General features: G+C 38.7%; 1 pseudogene; it reads right to left on the bottom strand.

The window, feature by feature from the left end:
• Positions 1-13,630: 13,630 nt before the first annotated feature.
• Positions 13,631-16,359, bottom strand: LOC149168500 (pentatricopeptide repeat-containing protein At1g08070, chloroplastic pseudogene; annotated as a pseudogene).
• Between the last annotated feature and the right edge of the window lie 7,430 nt (positions 16,360-23,789).

Genomic DNA, 23,789 nt, shown 5'->3' with positions numbered 1-23,789 from the left:
GATGTTTCCACATCGGAATCATCTATTTCTCCATATCTCCAAAAATTCTCGGACAATCATTCCAAGGTATTTGAGACTCCCAAAGTTCTACCACCTATTCATGATCATGATCATGCTATTCATCTGATTCCAGGAAGTGTTCCTCTAAACATCACGCCGTACAGATATCCCTATGCCCAAAAGAGTGAAATTTAATGTATGGTTGCAGAAATGCTAGAGGCTAGTATAATTCAACATAGTCAAAGTTCTTTCTCTGCTCCAGTAGTATTGGTGCACAAGAAGGATGGATCATGGCGCATGTGTCCGGATTGTAGGGAGCTCAACAAGCTCACTATTAAAGATAAGTTTCCCATTCCTGTCATTGATGAATTATTTGATGAATTGCATGGATCAATTTACTTCACCAAGTTGGATCTTCGATCAAGATATCATCAAATCAGAATGAAGATTGAAGACATTCCCAAAACAACATTTAAAACTCATGAGGGTCATTATGAATTTTTGGTCATGCCTTTTGGCCTTACCAATGCACCTTATGCAATTCAAGGTTTGATGAATTCCATTTTCAAACCCTTCCTTAGAAAATTTGTGTTAGTATTTTTTGATGATACACTCATCTACAGTAAGTCTTGAAAGGATCATGTTGAACATGTTGACAGGGTGCTACAACTATTGGAGGAGAAACAATTATATGCAAAAAGATCCAAATGTTTCTTTGGAGTACAAGAGGTGGAATATCTGGGTCATATTGTATCTCATGAAGGAGTTAAGGTAGACCCTAGCAAAATTAAAGCCATTAAGGAATGGAAAATCCCCACATCCATAAAGCATCTGCGAGGATTTCTCGGGTTGATAGGGTATTATCGCAAGTTCGTTAAGAATTATGGGAGAATAGTAGCACCTCTAACAACATTATTGAAGAAAGATGCATTTTCATGGACACCAGAAGCAACAAATGCCTTCGAACATCTTAAAGAGGAAATGTGCCAAGCACCGGTCTTAGCTACACCAGACTTCACAAAAACCTTTATTGTGGAATGTGATGCTTCTGGAAATGGAATTGGTGTTGTTTTAATGCAAGATGAAAGACCCATTGCTTTTGAAAGCAGTCCAATCAAGGGAAAGTTTTTACACAAAGCTATTTATGAGAAGGAAATGTTGGCAATACTACATGCACTTAAGAAATGGCGACCCTACCTAATGGGAAGACACTTCAAGGTAAAAATGGATCATGATAGCCTTAAATACTTTTTAGAACAAAGATTATCCTCTGAAGAGCAACAAAAGTGGGTCACAAAGATGTTGGGTTATGACTTTGAAATCATCTACAAAAAAGGGAAGCAAAATGTGGTGGCAGATGCACTCTCAAGAAAGGATGAGGATGTGGAAGCGTTTTTGTGCGTCATTTCTATTATCCAACCAGATTGGATAAATGAAGCAAGGGAGGAGTGGAAGAATGATGAAGAAGTGTGGGCATTTATTCAAAAGTTACGAAAAGATTCTAGTACATCTGATACATTTAGTTGGCAAAATAATTCATTATGGTACAAAGATCGCTTATGCCTCTGTAAGAATTCGCAACTCAAACAAAAGATTCTTATGGAATTGCACACTTCTCCCTTAGGAAGGCACTCAGGACTTTTAAAAACTTACCACAGGGTTATGAAGGAATTTCTTTGGGATGGCCTTAAATCAGATATTAAAAAGTTTGTGGCGGAATGTTTGGTTTGCCAACAAAATAAAGTTGAAACAATTAAGACCCTGGGTCTATTACAACCTTTATCCATTGCAAGCCAACGTTGGGAGCAGGTTTTGATGGATTTTATCACAGGTTTACCCAAGTCTGAGGGAAAGAGTGTCATCATGGTGGTAGTTGACAGACTTACCAAGTATGCACACTTTTGTGCATTATCACATCCATTGAAAGCCAGTACAATTTTTACTGCATTTATGGAAACAATTCAAAAGCTACATGGAAACCCAAAGATTATTGTAAGTGACAGAGATCCCATTTTCACTGGAAATTTTTAGACAGAATTATTTTCTTGTCTAGGTACTCAGTTAGCTCATAGCTCATCTTATCATCCTCAATTTGATGGGCAAACTGAGATAGTAAACAAATGTTTGGAAGGATATCTTCATTGCTTTGTATTTGATAAAGAGACACAATGGGTCAAATGGTTGCCTCTGGCTGAATGGTGGTATAACACTTCCTTCCATACAACAACAAAAATGACCCCATTTATGGCACTTTATGGATATCAGCCACCATCCATCACATCATATTTAAGAGAAAATTCTAAGTTTCAAGCAATGGAACATCACATTGAACATCAACAACAAGTCCTCCAACTCTTAAAGGATAACCTCGTGTTGGCACAGAATAGAATGAAACTTTAGGCCGATCAACATCGCAGAGAAAGAAGTTTTGATGTAGGCAATTGGTTATTCCTACGGCTACAACCATATAAACAAATGTCCCTCAAGCAAGCTAAGAAGGATAATAAATTATCACCAAAGTATTATGGTTCATACAAGGTGTTGCAAAAGATTGGTACTATGGCATACAAATTGGAGCTTCCTGCAGCGTCTCGAGTGCCCCCAGTTTTCCATGTTTCATGTTTAAAGAAGGTTATAGGTGACAAGCTCCCAGTTCAAACAATATTACCAGAACTTGACGAGGAAGGAAAAATTATATTGGAAATGGAAGCAGTCACAGAAACAAGAACTCAATAGCTACGAAATCGATCAATCTCGGAGTATCTTATCAAGTGGAAGAATTTATCCATTGAAGATTCCACATGGGAGGATGAGAATTTTATACAGAAGCATCTAGAACTACTCAAGTGTTAAGGACAACACTTTTTTTGAAGGAGGGGCATGATAGGTCCCTATAATACTAGTGATTACCCCATTACTATTGTAGTTGTATCCCTTATTAATATTGTTGTGCCCTTATTGTCCCCATATTTTTATTATTGTGCCCCATAGAATCCCTCTATTGTTATTTTTGTGGCTTTATATTATTATTGTTGGGTCGGCTAGGTTATATCGTGACTCCTTAGACTCCTATATATAGAAAGGAGGTTTTTTCATTTGAATCATCCAAGAATTGTTCATTTATGTAATGTAAAGGAGGTTGCCCCCTCGAAGAGGCTGAATTCTAAGGCATTGATCTATCTTTTCTATCTTTTCTTGAGTTGGTTTCATAACAATGATGTGCTCACGGTTTGGGAAACCTATAGTGCGAGTGGTGGATAAATACAATGGACGGGATGGTCTACACGTGCATCTATCAAGGTGGGTATAGGCATATGGTAAACAACCTGCGCAGATGCACATGAACTTCGTGTTGGGGAATATGGTCAATAAGCATGCGTTGGGGGAGCAAATGCGTGAACAATCCCTCAAGTTGGAACAACAGAGTGTGGAGAAAACGAGTGCGTAGAAGGCTATTCACACAGAAGCATTTAATGAAGTATGCGAAGCACTGAACAAGGTATGTAATGCGCAGTGAAGTGATTTGGACCTACGCATACCTACAGTATTATGGGATTATAGGACGACATGTAAGAAACTAACGGGACAAACACCTTACCGGCTAATCTATGGAGTGGAATTCATAATGCCAACGGAATACATCATGGCTAGTTTGTGCATAGCAGCGCTCACAGGTATGATGGACCGTGGAACTCTGGAGGAGAGGCTTGTGTAGTTGGAGGAACTCGAGGAAGAACAACTTTTGGCTGGATTTCATCAGCTGGTACAAAAGCAACGAAAAAGCCTAGCACGATCAACATATTAAATTACGCACCTTCAAAGTGAACGATTTGGTGTTATTATATGATAGTGAGTTTGACAAATTCCCTGGAAAATTCAAAATGCATTGGCTAGGACCGTATGTTATTAAAGAGGTCACAGACGAAAGCATGGTACAGTTAGTAAAGTTAAATGGAGAACCTTTCCCAGGAAAAGTGATGTTGAAAATGGCAACAAGAAATGCTAAAATAGAAGTGCTAAAAATAGCACTGCTATAAGTAGTAGTTTAGGTACCGGTGCTGGACTAAGCAACAAAGAATGAAAAATGGAAGTGCTAAAAATGGCATTGTTATTTTTAGCAGTTCGGGATAGATTCCTATTTTAGTTAGTCCCTGAACTAAAATAGTGAAGTAAATTTTGAATTTGATCTTAGTAGCTGCTTGTAGAATAATTAATTAATTCACCATGAGTTAATTTGTTGTGAAAAATCAAACATGAAGTCTATGTGAGGACATGCAATAGTTTCTCCATTAATTGAGGAATTTATCCATTAGTTAAAGAGATAAGGATGAGTTGTAATATTGAGTTGTAATTAATTGGCTCAGTTTACTGCGTCAAGTCCAGTTAGATTAATTCAAACAATTTTTTGAATTAATTGTGAGTTCCGTTAGTTAATGCTTGCATGCATGTAACTTCTGTACTTCATATAACTGAATATTCTTTCATAAATAACTCATGCATGTCAGTTCTGTCAGAGACCCAATTGAGATCAGAAGAAGGACAATGTACTATCAGTTGGATGAATTTTTTCCTATAAAGAAAACTCATCCATGCAGAAGGATTTATCTCCTTCAGGTTTGTGCAGTTATTTATGAGTCAAGTGAGCAGTGTGAGGTGGAAATTCACACAAGAGGAAGCACTAGACCCCGGGAAAACTGTGCAAGGAAATAGGAGGCTTGGAGGGCAGAGGAGAAGGTTTATGAGAGGCCTTTGACTGTCTATGAGCAGCAGAGAGATTATACTAAGAGCTGGTTGGCTTCCAAGCTAAGGCTTTGTGTAATTCTATGACTATTTTCCACTTGTATGATAATACAAAGTTGGGGTTTTAAGCTGAGGCTTTCCCTAGATTATTTCTTTTGTGTTATGTGTGATTGATTTCTCATTATTAGTTATATGTGTTTTCTTGATCTTGTTCAATTCGATTAAGCTTCCGCAAAGTGTTGCAGAAGTAGATATTGTATTGTGTTTTAGTATATTGCATAATCTGTTGATTTACAATGGGAATTTCTACATGGTATCAGAACTAACTTATCCATAGAGAAATTTTTACAAGTGAATGGCAGTTGGTTGAAGCCATACACGGGTGGCCCGACTATCTGACTAACCGACCGAAGCACATTCTTAGCGAACCAGGTAGCTGAAAGGAGGCGCGAGACTATAAACAAGTGCAGGGCAACAGTTTTGATACAGCGGTCTCTAAACAGCTCGTATAGGAGGTACATCAGGCAGATTCTTAGTGCGTTATTGATGTTGCAGCAGTTTGGACAGAGTTAAGAGGTCTCCGTGCGAAGATCTCTGCACCGATAGAGTGACTTGAGGGTGAGTCACGATGTTTGTGTTGGGAGCCTGTTGGGCGCGGGATCCCCCAAAGCAAGTTTTGGGGCTTAAAGCCTAGATTTTGACCAAATCTGATGTAAATACTCTACGTTTTATGGGCGCGGAGTGCGAAGATTGTAATTGAGTCATAGGGTTTCCTACCCTCATTTTTGTAATGTAATGTCGGCTTTAGAGATCTACCCATGGTCCGCGGACCACGAGACTATATAAATAGAGCGAGTCTCTAAGTTGTAAATAAGTTAAGTTAACCGAAGTAAGATTTAATGATGAAAAATTGAGTCTTAGTTGAAGCGTCAAGTCGTGTCTTTAGGTTGTAGAGTAGGAGAAGGCTCTGCAACTGAGTGCGCAGACCCCTGCAGCTAAGTGCACAGGGCGAGTTGAGTCTGTAACCTTTGGAGAAGTAATAAAGAGAAGTTTTACATCATTTCTGTGCATCTTTTTCCTGTTTTGTGCATGGAATGTATCAGATATAAATTGCATTGCTATTGTTTATATGATGCGTGAATTTATATGAGTGTTGATAAAGTGAATATAAGATAAAGTATTTATTTACCTAAAGATAACTAATTGTTATAAGAAGATAAGTAAGATACGTCGTGTGGCTTCGGGAAGTAACACAGATTGCTACTAAGGTAGTGCAAAATCACCTCAACCCCTAGTTATGGCTGTGCGAAGAAAATTATAACAGATCGTGAAGGCCTTGTTGAAAATAGCAACAAGAAATGCTAAAAATAGAAGTTTTAAAATTAGCATTGCTATAAATAGCATTTCGGGATACCTTCATCTTTTAGTTACTCCCTGAACTAAAATTGAAAAGTAAAATTCGAATTTGTTCTTAGCAGTTGTTTGATTAATAATTAATTAATTCATCTTGAGTTAATTAGTTGGAGAAAATCAAACATGAGGTTTATGTGAGGACATGCAACAGTTATCCCATTGATTGAGGAATTTATCCCTTAGTTAAAGAGATAAGGATGAGTTGTAATTAGTTAGCTCAGTTAACTGAGTTAAGTTCAGTTAGATTAGTTCAAATAGGTTGTTGAACTAATTGTGAGTTTAGTTAGTTAATGCATGCGCGCATGTAATTGCTACACTTCAGATAATTGAATATTCTCTCATAAATAACTCATGCATGTCAGTTCAGATAGAGACTCAGCTGAGATCAGATGATAGGATAGTGTACTATTAGTAGCAGGAATATTCCATGGAGGATATCTCTTGTATGCAGAAGGAATTCATTCTTTGGAGATTGCACAGTTACTTTTGGGTTTGGAGAGTGTGTGATGAGGCCAATTCACACAGGTGGAAGCATTAGACCCCAAGAAAAACTGCACAAGGAAATAGGAGGCTTAAAGAGCTAAGGGAAGGCATATCTTGTGTCTATTTAGTCTGTGAGTTGTATTATTCGATTGTACTGAGAGCAGGATAACTTGTGAGCTGATTCTTTGTGTAATCTGAACATATTTCCACTTGTATGATAATACATAGATCGGGGTTTTTAGCTGAGGCTTTCCCCAGAGTATTCTTCTATGTTCATGTGTGATTGCTTTCTCATTCTCAGTATATGCGTTCTATTTGATCTTACTCATCTTCGATTAAGCTTCTACAAGTTTGTTGTACAAATAGATCTTGTATTTTGCTTTAATATATTGCATAATCTGTTGATCTATAGTGGGAAACTCTACATGGTATCAGAGAAAAGGTGATTAAAGCGAAGAATAGTATACAAAGAAGGGAGAAGTTCGAAGTTTCAAGTTCCTGATTATAGAAATCGAGTTCTTATCACATCTCAATTTCACCAATGGCGTTCAATGGTTTAAGACTCGAGTATGCCCTTGATAGCAGCTCGAATTATATAGTCTGGAAAGATCGCATAGAAGCAGTATTAGAGGACAATGGTCTAAGGGACTTCATTGATCAAGAAGTCCCCAAGCCAGCAGCAGCTAATGCTACAGAATTTGTGGAATAGAAGAAATGTGTGGCTAGAGCAAGGAGAATCCTCTTGGAGGGAGTTCATCACCACATTGTCTCGAGCCTCCATGGGAAGGAGACACCATTTTTGATGTGGAAAACATTGAAATATCTATATCAGAACAACAACAATCAAAGGAAGTTGGCGTTGAAAGACAAGCTTTAGAAAATCAAGTGTGAAAAGTGCGACACGATCTCTACATAACTGAACAAGCTCACCACCTGCAGGGATGAGCTTGGAAGTGTAGGGATCACGACAACCGATGATGACATGGTGAGTCTTGCGCTCCTCTGTCTTCCTAAGAGCTGGCATAGCTACCAAGACTCTGTAAATGGAAGGGAAAAACTGCCAGATTGGGAACGACTTTGGTCGGATCTGATGCAGGAGGAGATAAGAAGAAGCACCAGAGATGGATCCTCATCAAAGAAAGGTGATGAGGAAAATCTAGCCTTAGCGATTAAGGCGAGGAAGGGGAAAGAGAAGGCATCTCATTCCAAATCCAGTTCTTCCCATGGCGGAAGGAAGTTTGACAAATCGGAAGTGCGATGCTATCATTGTCATGAAGTGGGCCATTATGCTATGAATTGTTCACAGAATAAATCCAAGAAGGGATCCTCGAAGGGATCTGATGGTAAGGCACTAGCCTCATGGTTTGAGTTGGATTTCTCTCTTATTGCATGCATGGTTTCATCCATGGTGGGATGTGTTTGGTACCTGGACAGTGGAGCCTCTTTCCACATGTCTAGCGACAAGAATCTTTTTAGTACCTTGGAGGAGAAGGATCTCCAGATGTAGATCGAGATGGGCGATGATGAAAAGTACCATGTTTCAGGTGAAGGTATGGTTGTGTTTCAGAGAGCATGGAGCTCCTCTCACCCTGACTGATGTAAAGTATGCACCAGGTTTGAAGAAGAACCTTGTGTCCATTGCTATGCTAGAAGATAAAGGCTATGATGTAGTCTTTAGTAAAGAAAAGGTATTCTTGAGGCATATCGGCACTGGACAGACCAAGCGAATCGAGATTCAAGTAAAGAATCTCTACACGCTGGAGGTAGACAACTGTGCTACATTGAGTTCTAATGCTGAGATGGTGCAGAGCCAAGATGTTAGCGAGCTATGGCATAAAAGATTGGGCCACTTGCACCATGGAGCCCTGAAGATCATGCAGCAAATTTCTACCGAACTTCCCAAGGGAAAACTGGAGCAGATGAATACATGCAAAGGTTGTACCTTGGGTATGTATGTGAAATCTTCCTTTCTAGATCGAGACAGTAGAGCTAGAGCAATCTTGGAGCGAGTTCACACAAATTTTTGTGGACCATTCTCTACAGCCTCCACCGCTAAAAAAGGGTACTATCTTATTTTTATTGATGATTTTTCTCGTAGATGTTGGATTTACTTTATGCAAAAGAAGGATCAAACCTTCTTGAGGTTTTGTGAGTTTAAAGCCTTGGTAGAGAAAGAATCTGAAAAGAAAATAAAAGCCTTGCATAGCGACAATGGTGGAGAGTAAGTCTCCCAACAGTTTAAGGACTTCTACACTACGAAAGGAATTAAACGAGATTTGACGACACCCCATAACCTACAGTAGAATGGGGTGGCCAAAAGGAAAAGCGGATCGATTGTAGGAATAGCTCGAGCAATGTGGTATGGCCAAAGCCTACCACTGCATTCGTGGGCTGAGGCATGCAATATAGCAGTATACTTGTAGAACAGAAGCCCGCACTATATACTAAGAATGAAGACACCTATGAAGGCATTTTCCGGGAAGCGACCAGATGTGAGTCACTTTTGAATCATTGGATCATCGGTTTATTGCCATGTGACCAAGGATGAGCAAAAGAAGCTAGATCCAACAGCTGAGTAGGGAATACTTGTGGGGTACACGGATACACCCCACAACTGTAGGGTGTTCCTACCTACCAGTCAGAGGACAGTGGTACGCAGAGATCTGAAGTTCGATGAGAAGAAATCCATGCGAGTATCACTTGAGAGGGAGCTCAAGTTGCATGCAGTGGACGAACTTTCAATTCCTAAGGAGGGGGAGCCTCAGATTGATGTGGAGCAGCCGCATGCAGAGCATCCGGGAGTGGAGACATCCACTCATGCTGAGTCTTCCAGAGATGGGCAGAAACACTCAAGGGAAGCTGACAAGTTGATATTGGATGTGCGGGAGAATGTGGGACAACCATCTTCTCAGCGCAGACAGAAGAGGTCGCCCAAGCGGTACACTCGTTACATGGCCCTGGTTGGGGAGTGTGTAGAGTAAGAACCTTTTTCATTTGAGGAGGAAGTGCAGCAACCAGTCTGAGTTGATGCCATGGTAGAGGAGTATGACTCTATGATTCGGAACAGTGTGTGGGATGTTGTCCCAAGACCTTAGGACAAGTCAATGGTGGGTCCCAGATGGCCTTACAAGGTAAAGCAGGCAGCGGATGGCAGTGTTGAGAAACATAAGGTAAGGTTTGTTGCCCGTGGTTTCTCATAGGTCGAGGGGATCAACTATGATGAGACCTTTGCTCCTGTAGCAAGGTACTCATCTATCATATCGATGTTGGCACTATCAGCTTAGATGGGTTGGAAGATCCATCACATGGATGTGAAGACAACATTTCTCAATGTGAAGATTGAGGGGGCCTTGTACATTGAGCAGCCAGAAGGTTTCAAGACCTTCGATTGTGAGTTGCATGTGTGTCGACTCAAGAGGGCTATGTATCACCATCTTCGAGACTATGTGGTCAAGAGGATCATGTTGTTGTTGTATGTTTCGACCGAGGAACAGGATGCAGATATTTTGACTAAGGCATTGCCAAAATGCGAGTTCGAATTCCATAGAGACAGGATTGGAGTTATTGATAATCCCTTTCTTGTTGAAAGGGAGTGTTGAAAATAGCAACAAGAAATGCTAAAAATAGAAGTGCTAAAATTAGCACTACTATAAATAGCATTTCAGGATACCTTCCTATTTTAGTTAGTCCCTGAACTAAAATTGAGAAGTAAAATTCAAATTTGTTCTTAGCAGTTGTTTGATTAATAATTAATTAATTCATCTTGAGTTAATTAGTTGGAGAAAATCAAACAAGTCTATGTAAAAACATGCAACAGTTATCTCATTGATTCAAGAATTTATCCCTTAATGAGATAAAGATGAATTGTAATTAGTTATCTCAGTTAACTGAGTCAAGTCCAGTTAGATTAGTTCAAATAGGTTGTTGAACTAATTGTGAGTTCAATTAGTTAATGCATACATGCATGTAACTGCTACACTTCAGATAACTGAATATTCTCTCATAAATAACTCATGCATGTTAGTTCAGACAATGACCCAATTGAGATCAGATCATGGGACAGTGTATTATCAGTTGCAGGAATATTCCATGGAGGATATCTCTTGCATGCAGAAGGAATTCATTCCTTAGAGATTTCATAGTTACTTTTGGGTTTGGTGAGTGTGTGATGAGGCCAATTCACACAGGTGGCAGCATTGGACCCCAAGAGAAACTGCGCAAGGAAATAAGAGGCTTGGAGGGTTGAGGAAGGCATATCTTGTGTTTATTTAGTCTGTGAGCTGTATTGTTCGATTGTACTGAGAGCAGGATAGCTTGTGAACTGATTCTTTGTGTAATCTAAACATATTTCCACTTGTATGATAATACAGAGATCAGGGTTTTTAGCTAAGGCTTTCCCTAGAGTATTTTTTTGTGTTCATGTGTGATTGCTTTCTCATTCTCAGTTATATGTGTTCTATTTGATCTTGCTCATCTTCGATTAAACTTTCACAAGTTTGTTTTAGAAGTAGATTTTGTATTTTGCTTTAGTATATTGCATAATTTGTTAATCTACATTGGAAAATTCTATAGGCCTCGCAGGTCAGGATAGTGCGCGAAGTGACCTGCGCTAAGGTATTCACAGTTGGACTAAAACGACCTCTCAGACATCTCAAGGGTGCGGAAACTTGGTTCCAACATCCCCCATACTACTTTGGGTGAGACCTCAGTCTACACTCCACGGGTTATTGCCGAAAGGGCCAGTAGTACAGGGATTTGTTTGGCTAAATAACTTCGAACCTGGGTCAAGCCCCCTTCAAGCCAACAGATATTAAGGTGAATAAATAAATAGGGTCTCTTTTCATTTTATCTTTTCATTAGTTTAGTTTACCATTACTATAAATGCATTTAACTCACATACAAACCTTATCAACTACTTTGGTAAATTAAACAATAATTAAACCCCTAATCAACTTATTGGTCTAACTTTATTCTTCCTTCCTTGCCATATTTTCTTTCTTAGTTTTTCGAATTTTTTTCAAAAGTTGAGCACAACTCCAAGTACCTTCCACATGCCTTAGAATGGGCCATCCTTTATGTGCAGGTGTGATGCCTCACTCTATCTATTGCAACATAGTTATATGCATGAGAATCATATGATGCTTCTCATAGACAACAATTGATGGCCCACAATGTACTTAAGTTCTAAGCTCCTCTCCCATGTGTGTGTTGCGGATAATTCTACATGGATAATAATTGTGAGATATAAGTATTTTCATGCATTACTCATACCAAAAGCTTTGCCAATCTAGAAGCTAGCTTAAGGGTGTAAGTCCCAAGGTTGATGTGATAGCATCTTCCCTCCCTCTAGTACTAACATCGCCACCATTTCTAGTGTCATGCCTTGTTGGCTACCTTGGCTCATCATTATTTTATGTGATATTTGTAATTACATGCTATCATTACTGGCATATTCCTTGAATGAGATTTTGTTCCATGTTGATACTTCCTTCCCCACTCCATGTAGAACCATGGATAACTATTTGGTATTGTCGATTAAATCCATTCACCATCCATTATTAGTATGAATTTTGTAGTTAGCAATGTTTTACAATAAGTAGGATTGTTCTAGCACCAAATTTGCAAACCTTGTGACATGGTCTTAAGCTTCTAATTTGTTAAGCTAAATAGCCTAAGGGCAAGAAATGCTTAATTTAATATTCTTTTTTATGAATCTGGATTTAATCCTTGCCTTCTGTATGGCTATTTTATAGAGCTCTTTCTCACTGATAAATCTATCATCTCCGAAACCTACATCAAAGACTATGGTTTCCCGTGTCCACAGCGACAAGCACATTTGATGGCCATGTCAGCCTAAAACCTCTCCTTATTGCCAACCCAGAACTAAAGGATAAAGAATGATACAAAAAAGTGCAAGGAATTGCACTGGATTCAATCTTAAAACATCCATCTTGAAACATCCAATAGACTAATCACTAGGTCAATATCCATCCTCTTTAACATAACCACAACGAGATCATTTGCTTACCCAAGGAATGCTTCAAACTAGCCCTGAATAAGAAAATAATTAAGGTAGGCCCGTAATTCAATCACCCAACCATTGAAATAAGTGCTGACTATGTAACATTGTCCTTTGAAATGAGCTCAAAGAAATCATTCTTGAAATAATAACTTTGAATTGCTTATATAATCTGGAGAAGGCTTTTCTCTTCCTACTCTCAAGTATGCCATAAATACTTGTACTTCCATAACGAGCTTAATCCAATAGTTGAGTCCAATCATATGGATGCTCTAAGAACTTGCAGTAAGATGCAATATAAGCATAGTTCTATGAATGTCTGGGATTAGTGATCATTATCTCTTTCTAATCGCTAGGAGGGCATAGAAGGAATTTATGTTTTGGGTAGAACATAGTTTATGGATCTTGAAAGAAACCATGAAAAAACCCCAAGGACAGATGTATTTGGAAAAGTTTCTCTACCACGGTTTATATAACGGAGCTAATCTCCGTCTCCACACCCGATAAAGAAGGAAAAATAATTAGGGTATGATGTGCTGGTTTTATTAAAACAGGGTATTACAACATGGTTGAATGGAAAGAGGGCAAAAGTCCCAGCATAAGAAAATTCTTAACATTGTCGATTGATCTAGATGTAAATATATTATGGGAATAAAAGATCTGCATCAGGGTAGCAAGAGATCTGGTTGTTATTCACAGTTTAACAAACGGTGACATAAAACAAGGAAAGTAGAGGTTGGGTTACAATCCGGTAAAGTGATTGAAAGCAACAAACATGCAATATGAGATGCCAGGGACAACGCTAAACCAGAACCATACATATCATCCCACTGGAGATGCTGTAGAGATTTTTAAGGCAACTAATATATCTGTGCTTTTATGAGTCTATATATCGTTTCAAAAGACGTTTCTTACTGATTAGACCAGATCAGAAAAGGAATTGCAAAATTTTGACTTATTGAAATGAAAAATCATATCTCGTCCACCATCCACAAACTTTATCAATATAGCAAGGATTGTAATTATGAGTGATTATGTCCACAACTTGTTTTTACTCAGCATTCACCAATAATCCTCACATGAACACAAACCATCCTGGAAATGATGATAACGGTAGGCATCCCTCACAATAATTTCTCGACCAACAATCTTGGAGATGAATTTGATGGCAGAGTAGCAATCACCACAGACACGAAGGTTCTTGACAATTCGAATAATTGACCCAGGGGATGTGCTGATTAGCCCAAAAGCAATTGCTAGCTTCTCACTATGGTGGCGACGTATTCGTTCCTTCTGCTCTTCCTCCACATCATTCATTGCAAATCTTGTGTCGGGTGCACACCCTGCCACCTTCATCTGCGACGACAAACTCTCCAACTTTGCATAAATTTCTTGTGTTTGTGGATGTGATCCGTCTCCTACAACAAAAGGATGCACCTGCTTATTGACCTCAATCCAACTACATCCAGGAGATTTTTTTACCTATCTGTCTTTCATTATTTTACGCATTTTTTCAATATCATCCATCTGCCAGCTGTAGCATAAAGATTGGATAACAGAACATAGGGTGCCGCATTTTGATGATCCAATTCAAAAAGAATTTCAGCCACGCGTTGTCCCATCTCTATATTGTTATATGCTCTACAGGCACCAACCAAACAACGCCACACGGTAGCATCGGGTTTTATAGGCATTCTATTGATCAAATCTTCTGCTTCTTCAACGCAGCCAGCACGACCAAGAAGGTCAACCATGCAGCCGTAGTGCTCCATTGTAGGCGTGCATATGGTAATACTGTGTCATGCAATTGAAGTATAGCCAGCCCTCATCCACCAAACATGCATGGCAGCAGGCAGAGAGAACACAAACTAAGGTGACATGGTTTGGCTTCATTGCAGATTGTTGCATTTTTTTCAAAAAATTAGAGGGCCTCCTTGCCAAAGCCATGCACGGCATATCCTCCAATCATGGTTGTCCAGGAAACCACATTTCTTTGTGGCATGTTGTCGAATAAATGGCGTGCCTTAATTATGCTTCCGCAGTTGGCATACATGTCTATCAGAGCATTCGCAACAATGACATCAGACTCAAATCCGCTTCCAGTTATTTCTTCATGGATCTCCATCCCCTGTTCCAGACTTGCCAATTTGGAACAAGCTGGGAGCACGCGAGCAAATGTCTTCCAGTCGGGCTTCACTCCTGCCAGTTTCATTTCCTTGAAAATTTTCAGGGCTTCTACACTGTAACCATTCTGTGCATATCCTGTAATCATTGCAGTCCAGGAGACCACGTCTCGTTGATACATTTTGTCAAACAGATTGCGTGCATCTTCAAGGCTGCCACATTTTGCATATACGTCTACAAGGTCGCTTTGCATAACAAATTCGTACGGAAATTCACTCGTAATTATTCTTCCATGGATCTCCCTACCTTGATCCCGAGCTCCAAGGGTTGCGCATGCAGGAAGAACACTGCCAAATGTCTTGGAGTCTGGTTTCACACCTGCCACCTGCATTTTCTGAAAGAGCTCCAAGGCCTCATCAGAGTATCCATTCCGTGCATATCCCGCAATCATGGCATTCCATGAAATAGTATTTCTCTCTGGTATTTTCTCAAACACATCCACAGCCTCCTCGACTTGTCCATTCTGAGCATAGCCTGCAACCATGGCATTCCATGAAACAGTATCTCTGTGAGGCATTTTATCAAACAATTGGCGTGCTTGGTGAATGCTCCCGCATTTAGCATACATGTCGACGAGCGAACTTCCAACAAACACATCAGATTGAAAACCATTCCGAATAATTTCTCGATGAATCTCCACACCCTATTTGAGAGCTCCAAGTTTGGCACAAGCCAAGAGCACGCTGGTAAAAGTGAAGGGATCGGGTTCCATCGTTGTTACTTGCATTTGATGAAACATTCGTATTGCCTCCTCGGCATGCCCATGCCTTGCATACCCTGATATAATCATATTCCATGTCACCAAATTCACATTCACATTCCGTTGAGACATTCCATCAAAAACTCTGCGAGTGTCGGCCATGCTACCGCACTTGGCATACATATTGATGAGCGTATTGCACATGAATCTCTCTGTCATAACCTGCATTTCCTCCATGTGGGCGTGGACTAACTTTCATTCTGACACTGCTTTCCTCTAAATGCAGGCCTGCAACAGAGAAATATATACACAAGAATCAACGGGCTGCAGAATGTCCAGAGATTCTCTCAGTTTACCCTGTTTACATAGTTTTATCACATCCTCCTGGGACCAGCCATGGTTGGCGATAGTAGTGACGGGGGATTTTGTATGATGAAGATGAAGCATTGGCAACTGTTTTTTCTTATGGTCCATTATTGATTTTGCAACTGCCATCAACAATGGTAGCATGTATTTTACTTGGTAATATATGTTAGTCCATCTCCATCAATGAAGGCAATTATCTTAACAAAATCCATCTTTGCGTGTTTTATCTTATCGCGGTGCAGCACTGTTCAGGCGCTTGCGAAACCTGTCGCACAACACCCGCTTGTGTCGCCATTCCATCTGCGCTGTCACATGTAGACATGGAACGTCAAAGTCAACACAGGAGTGCGCAAAACGGCCACGGTCGTCCGCAGACGCACTGCTCAGGTGATTTTCTCGCGGAGCCACAGTCGTTACCACGGATTCACGGAATCCCCTGGCCAGATTTCTGTTACCCGTGGTGTAATGCATTGAAAAGTGAAATTATGGAAATTCATGTAAGATTTAAAATCAAGAATTTTTGTAAATTCAGATTACGGTAATCCATTTTTACAATTAAAACAGAATTCAAACACTGTTAATTTTTTTGAATTTTTTTTTACAGATTTCAACCACTTTTTATCGAGCAAATTTGTCACAATTTAATAGTTTTTTAATTGCCTTCAGAGGCTGGAGTAGATCTCACATAAAAATGTAAACATGTAAATGTAAATATAAATTTAAACTTAAACTTAATGCTTAACATTTAACATATCTTAAAAATCAATCTAATTATGAGTATGTATAAACACAATATAAATTTAAAACATAAAGAGGTTCAGGAACACTCAAAACATATGTATGGTGAATAAATATAAATATAAATAAACTAGAGGTATAGTAAATAAATAAAACATTGCCGTGATGATGAATTAGTTGGTTCGAAACGCATGGACCTAAATCTACCAATGTGATTTCTTCCAAAATTGGTAAATCTTTTTTATATTTACTCCAAAGGTATGATAAATAAATTAAAATATAAATAACGTAAATAAATAAAACCTCATTTTATATTCATTACATAAACCTCTTTATATTTACAAAAACTCAAAAAATATGTTATATTTAGGTGAAGTCTATGGGTCAAATACCATGGGACAAATAATTAATAATAACATGGACCAAATACCATCTTTATAAAAGAGGTATAAAGAAGTATGATAAATAAATAAAAATATATCAAATAGGATAAGAAATCAACATCTAATTATATACCAAGCCTATGGACCAAATACCACTATAAATACCACTATAAATAGAAGAGATATGATAAATAAATAAAAATATAAATAAACTAGAGGTATGGTAAATAAATAAAACCTCTTTATACTTGGTAACACTAAAAAATTATTTAGATGAAGCTTATGGGCCAAATAATCATTAATACCAAGCAAAAAAACATTATTAATCCTAATATTAATATTAAAATATTATTATTATTATTATTATTAAATCTAATATTCATATTAATATATTATAATATTAATATTATTAAATTTAATAACTTTGGATTAATACAACATATTTGTTATATTATAATATATATTAATATACTGTGATAAATATTAACTCTAGATATATATAGGAAGGAAGAACAAAGGCATATAGTGATAGAGGTAGAGAGATAGGGAGGGTGACAAGGGAGAAATGGAGATAAACTTAAGGATAGGGAAGATGAGGAATGAAGAGAGAGAGAGAGGGAGATGAGTGTGAGAGGTAGAGAAGGGTAAGAGAGGGAGATGGAGACACAAATATGGAGGGGGAAGAGAGAGAAGGAGAGGGAGGGAGATAGTGAGAGGATTGGATGACATAGAGAGAGAGAGAGAGAGAGAGAGAGAGAGAGAGAGGGGGAAGATAGAGGAAGGTAGGAGAGCAAGGGAGAGAGAGGACTTGCAAGAGAGGAGGAGAGAGGGAAGGATGAAGAAAGACATGGAGAGTGAGAAGTGGATAGAGAGGGAGTTGCAAGGGAGAGATGGAGAGAGAGAGTGTATGTTTAAGGGTGAGATAAAGAGACAAGGAAAGAGAGATAGAGAGAAGGGGGGAGAGAAGGAAAGAGGGAGGGATATAGTAGCATAGTTTGAGAGAGAGAGAGAGAGAGAGAGAGAGAGAGAGTGATTGGGGGAGAGAGAGGATTGGAGGGAAAAGTGTGTGAGAGAGAGAGGGAGGTTTGGAAGGAAAAGAGAGAGAGAGAGAGAGGAGAGAAAGGGAGAGAGAGGAAGAACGACAGACAATACTTGAGAGAGAGGAGGAGAGTGATGTGGGAGAGAGAGAGAGAGAGAGAGAGAGAGAGAGAGAGATGAAGTATGAGAGAGCGGACTTGAGAGAGTGGAGGAGAGAGGGAACGAAGAAGAAATACATAGAGAGTGAGAAGTTGAGAGAGAGAGGGAGTGACAAGGGTGAGATGGAGAGAGAGTGTGTATGTTTGGGGGTGAGATAAAGAGACAAATAAGGAGAGATGGAGAGAATGGGGGAGAGAAGGAGAGAGAAAAGAGGGAAGGACATAGTAACAAAGTTGGAGGGTGAAGAGAGAGAGAGAGAGAGTGGAGAGAGGGAGGTAAGAAGAAATAAATAAAGAGAGAAATGTGGAGAAAGAGAGAGGGTGTGATAAGGAAGATGGAGAGAGAGGGAGAGAGGACAACAAGAGGGAGGAGAGATAGAAGAAGGGGAGAGGGAGAGAAGGAGAAAAGAGAGAGAGAGAGAGAGAAAGGGAGAGGAGGAGGGAGAGATAGATAGATATATTAGAGAAAGAATGTGTATGTTTTGGGGGTGATATAGAGAGACAAAGGGAGATAAAGATATAGATGGAAAGTGAAGAGAGGGAAGAAGAGAGAGAGGGAGGGACAGAGAGATTGATATATATATATATAATGACAGAGCAGGTGTGGTTGGAGGGGTAAGATAGAGAGACAAAGAAGGAGAGATGGAGGGAGATATAGATATATATGGAGGGGGGAGAGAGGGAAGAAGATTTATTGCACCAGATGCATTGATTTCAGTTTAGATGGTAATTTCTAATTCTATTTCATTTCTTGCACTAGATGCATTGATTTTAATGTGGATGTTGATTTCTAATGATATTTGATTGCTTGCACTAGATGCATTTATTTCAATGTAGATGATTTCTAATCCTATTTGATTTCTTTCACTAAATGCATTGATTTCAGCGTAGGGGATTTCTAATCCTATTTGATCACTTGCACTAGATGCATTAATTTCAATGTAGTTGTTGATTTCTAATAATATTTGATTTCTTTCACTAGATGCATTGATTTCAATGTAGATGATTTCTAACCCTATTTGGTTGCTTGCACTTGTCAGGCCAGGCAGTAACTCCTCAAGGCAAAAAATGATTCATATATCTTATTCCATCAGGTGGGTCTTCATTATATACATGATGGAGAGACTGTTCAGTTCATCTCCCGATGACTGTTCATATTACTTATTTATCTATTTACATATATTCACCCAATCATGAGGATTAGGTGTCAACATTTCCCCCCTTAATCTAATGGGATGTTGGTGAGTCCAAGCGTCATTCTGAATCGTTCAAGCTTTTCTCTTCCAAGTGCTTTGGTGAATGTCTCTGCAATTTTCTCATTTGTGGAACAATGATGGAGATGGATTGTTTTGGCCTCAACATGATGTCGAATCAGATGATATTTAGTATTGATGTGCTTCATTCGATTATGGAACTTTGGGTTCTTGGCTAATTTTATTGCAGAGGTATTATCAATCATGAGTGGAGTTGATTGTACTTGTTTTACCTGCAAATCTTCAAGAATTTTCCTGAGCCAAACAATTTCTTTTGTTGCTTCAACTTCCGTCACGTATTCTACTTCTGTTGTGGAATCTGCTGGAACTGATTGTTTGCGTGACCTCCAGGAGACAGCTCCTGATCCAAGACTCATAGCATATCCTGAAGTAGATATCCCAGTTTCTTTGTCTCCATCGAAGTCTGAATCAGAGTATCCAATCAAGCTGAAGTCGTCCACCTATGTATACTTGATTCCAAAGTCTTGAGTTCCCTTCAAGTACCTTAGAACTCTTTTTGCAGCAGACCAATGTCCCTCACAAGGCTTTTGCATAAACCTGGAGAGGATTCCAACAGCAAACGAAATGTCTAGTTTGGTAGTAGTTAGGTAGTTGAGACTTCCTACAAGCTGTCTATACTTTGTTGCATCCTCAAATTCTTTTCCTTCAATAGATGTGAGCTTTAAGTTTTGTTCCATTGGAGTAGTAAGAGGATTGCATTCTGTCATGCCAAACCTGTTCAATATATCTCCAATGTATTTCTTTTGAGAAAGAAATATGGACTTTGGATGTTGGGTTACTTCAATACCAAGATAGTAATGAACATAGCCCAAATCAGTCATTTCAAAACTTTTCCCCAATTCCTTCTTTATGGATGCAATGTAGCTTTCATTGTTCCCTGTCATTAAAATATCATATACATATACCACAAGATATACAATGTTTTTCCAACTTTCTTGACAAATAAAGTTGCATCATCAAGATCAAAATGTTTGAAATTGAGTTTCAGAAGATACTCAGTTAGTTTTTCATACCAGGCTCGCGGTGCTTGTTTGAGGCCATACAAGGACTTCACCAGTTTGCATACTTTATGTTCATGTCCTTTCACAACAAATCCTTCAGGCTGGGACATAAAAACATTCTCTTTTATATCTCCATTCAAGAAAGCAGTTTTTACATCCATTTGATGGACTTTCCAATCGTTCTGAGCTGCTACGACAAAGAGTGTCTGGATGGTAGCCCATTTTGCTGTGGGGGAAAAAGTCTCCTCATAATCGACCCCTTCCTTCTGTGCAAAACCTTTTGCCACAAGCTTAGCTTTGTGCTTGTCAAGTGAGCCATCAGCTTTATACTTGTTCTTGTAGACCCACTTGTAGCCAATTGGTTTGGTTCCTAATGGAGGATCAACCAGCTTCCAAGTGTCGTTCTTTATGAGGGCATCATACTCTTTTTGCATTGCTTCTTTCCATTCATCATGAGAAGTAGCTTCTTTGAAGGAAGTTGGTTCAAAATCTGTAGACAAGTTCAATTCACAATCATAAGAAACATCCATATCAACAGGTGAATTAGAGTCATCTACATCACCTTCATTTTGCCGTTTTGAATTTCGAGTTCTTGTCTTTCCAACCTCATTAGGATGAACACTTTCAAGTGTCTTTGTCAGCCACTTTGGGGGACCCTTCTCAGATGGTCCAGGCTGCTCCATTGATTGAGTTGGGACTGAATCAAGATCGAGTCTCCCAATTATATCAATCACATCACTTAAAGCATCATCTATTGTTGGAGTTTCATGCAGGGGAGAGTGTTCTTCAGAAGAAGATTCCACATGTTGATCTAGTATAAGAATCCCCCCTTCAAGATGTGGAATCTAATTATCAAATTCTTAAAATGATTTTGCTTTTGTGAATCTATCCAAGCGATCAAGTTTCCACTCAACAACATTGTCAGTTTTTGATGATTCAAGAAAAATTACATCTCTAGATATAACAAACTTTTTATTTACTTCATCATAGAGATGGTATGCTTTGGAGGTGTTTGAATACCCCAGGAAGATACACTTACGACTTCTAGCACCAAGTTTGTTTCTATGTACCTTTGGTATCAAGGCATAACAGGTGGAACCAAAGACCCTGAGATGCTTTACCGAAGGAACATGTCCATACCACATTTCATATGGAGTCTTGTTTCTTATAGCATTAGATGGACATCACATTATGTTTACATTTTTGAAGAAGAACATGGATTGTACCATATTTAAGATTGTCCTATTCATTCTTTCAGCTACACCATTCTGTTGGGGATTATAAGGCACAATTGTTTGCTGTTTGATCCCATGTTGGCGAAGATACTTTTCAAATTCATTTGATGTGTACTCTTTTCCATTATCAGTGCGAATAGACCCAATATGAGATTGTGCATCATTTTCAATCCATTTATGAAAATTCTTGAATGTTTGAAAAGTGTCAAATTTGTTCTTCAATAAATAAACCCAACACATTCTGATGTAGTCATCAATAAATGTCATGATATATTTATTTCCATTTGCAAAAGGAACAAGCATTGGACCACATAAATCTGAATGAATGAGTTCAAGTTTTCTATGTGCTCTTAAATGTGAATCATGAAAAGACTGTTTGCTATGCTTTCCTAGAATGCAAGCATCACATTGCTTAAGTTTCCTAGGAATTGTAGGCAAACCAACAACACCATTCTTCTTCAACAAGCAGAGACTGTCATAATTCTAATGTCCAAATCTAGCATGCCATAATAGACTTGATGAAAGTGTACCTTCTTCATGATGAGAATTGTATGAGAAATGTTGTGCACGCGCAGAGGTTCCTTGCAGCTTGAGAAGCCTTTCTTCTTCTATTCCCCTCATGACAAGTGAGTGGTCAGATGCTTTTCTTACCTCAAGCTTGCCATCAAACATATGAATGGAGTGACCTTGTTGGCGAATGTGGACCAAGGACAACAAGTTTCTCTTGAGTTGTGGGAGATATAGAACATGATGCAGAAGAAAGTCTGGAAGACCAGGCAGTTTAAGCCTTATTGTGCCAAGCCATGATGGCTTGATTTTTGATTGGTTTGCAAAGTATACTCCTCCATCAGCATTGTTAGTGAAATCTTCAAAAAAATCTTTTCTATGACTCATGTGGTAGGTTGCTCTTGAATCAAGCAACCAATCATTTTTCCAAGAAGCAAGTGAAGCATTAAATAAATCTTCATTTACTCCAATGTTACATAGTGCCACAACATAGTAAGCGGATTCAGGTGCTTTACCTTTGTTTGTATCATCAGTTTTACCTTTCTGTTGATTTCTTTTCTGCTCAATTTTGTCCCATGGTAGCTTGCATGTAGAGGCATCATGTGATCCATTTATTTTGTAGTGTATGCAGTGCAAATCTGACTTTTCTCTTTGAGAGTGTTGACTCCCCCTGCGTCTGAAATATCTTCCTCTAGAAGAATCTTGGGCAAGATTATTTTCTTTATGAGCGAGGTACACAACCTCTTCAGAAGAAGATATGATTGAATGCATTGAAAATTCTTGTACTGTAAAAAAATGAGTACTGTAAAAATATACTTCTGCTAGAAAAAATGTGCTTTTGTGGAAAAAACTTCTGCTGATAGAAAAATACTTTTGCCAATATACAGTAAAATTGTACTTCTGGTGGTAATTTTTTTTTTATTTTTTTACAAAAAATTACAATTTAAAAACTTTTGACTCTTAGTGCAGATTGTTAAACAATAATGCAAAGCCAATCAACACCCTGTTTTACATTCATCAGTGTCAAAACTATGTTCTAAATCTCTGTCCCACACCCTATTCTCCACTGTACAGGAAGCAAGAAAATGCCAAATTTTGTTGTCTGCTTGCCCAGTATGGGCACTGACATTTCATCCTATAGCTCCTCACAATAGTCGCTGCTGCAAAAACTACACTAACAAGCCAATGTAAATCAACTACATCGTGTTTATTTTTCACTCTGGAAAAAATATATTAGCGCACGTATTCATTATCGTACCTAACACATGTTTCATTTAGGTTGCAGCAGATTCTACGTTTTACAAAGACCTTCCTCCTCCCAACAGACTAATTACTTTATCTAGCTTTGAATAAAGTGTTTAAAGTCCCAAAACGACCCGTGTACAGTGCTTATTCCAAGGAGCAGCGTATACCATGTCAACAACATATATATGGAGCAGACCAGCGTTAAAAAAATACCATGTCAATAGCATATATATGGAGTAGACCAGCGTTAAAAAAAACCATGTCAACAACGTATATATGGAGCAGACCAACGTTAAAAAAATACC

This window comes from Pinus tabuliformis, chromosome 4_2, assembly GCF_031772625.1.
Source record: "Pinus tabuliformis cultivar Carrire ecotype Pingquan chromosome 4_2, CPIR1, whole genome shotgun sequence".
Taxonomy (NCBI): domain Eukaryota; kingdom Viridiplantae; phylum Streptophyta; class Pinopsida; order Pinales; family Pinaceae; genus Pinus; species Pinus tabuliformis.
Note: the sequence above shows the minus strand (reverse complement) of the source record. Positions and strands in the feature narration are given on the sequence as shown.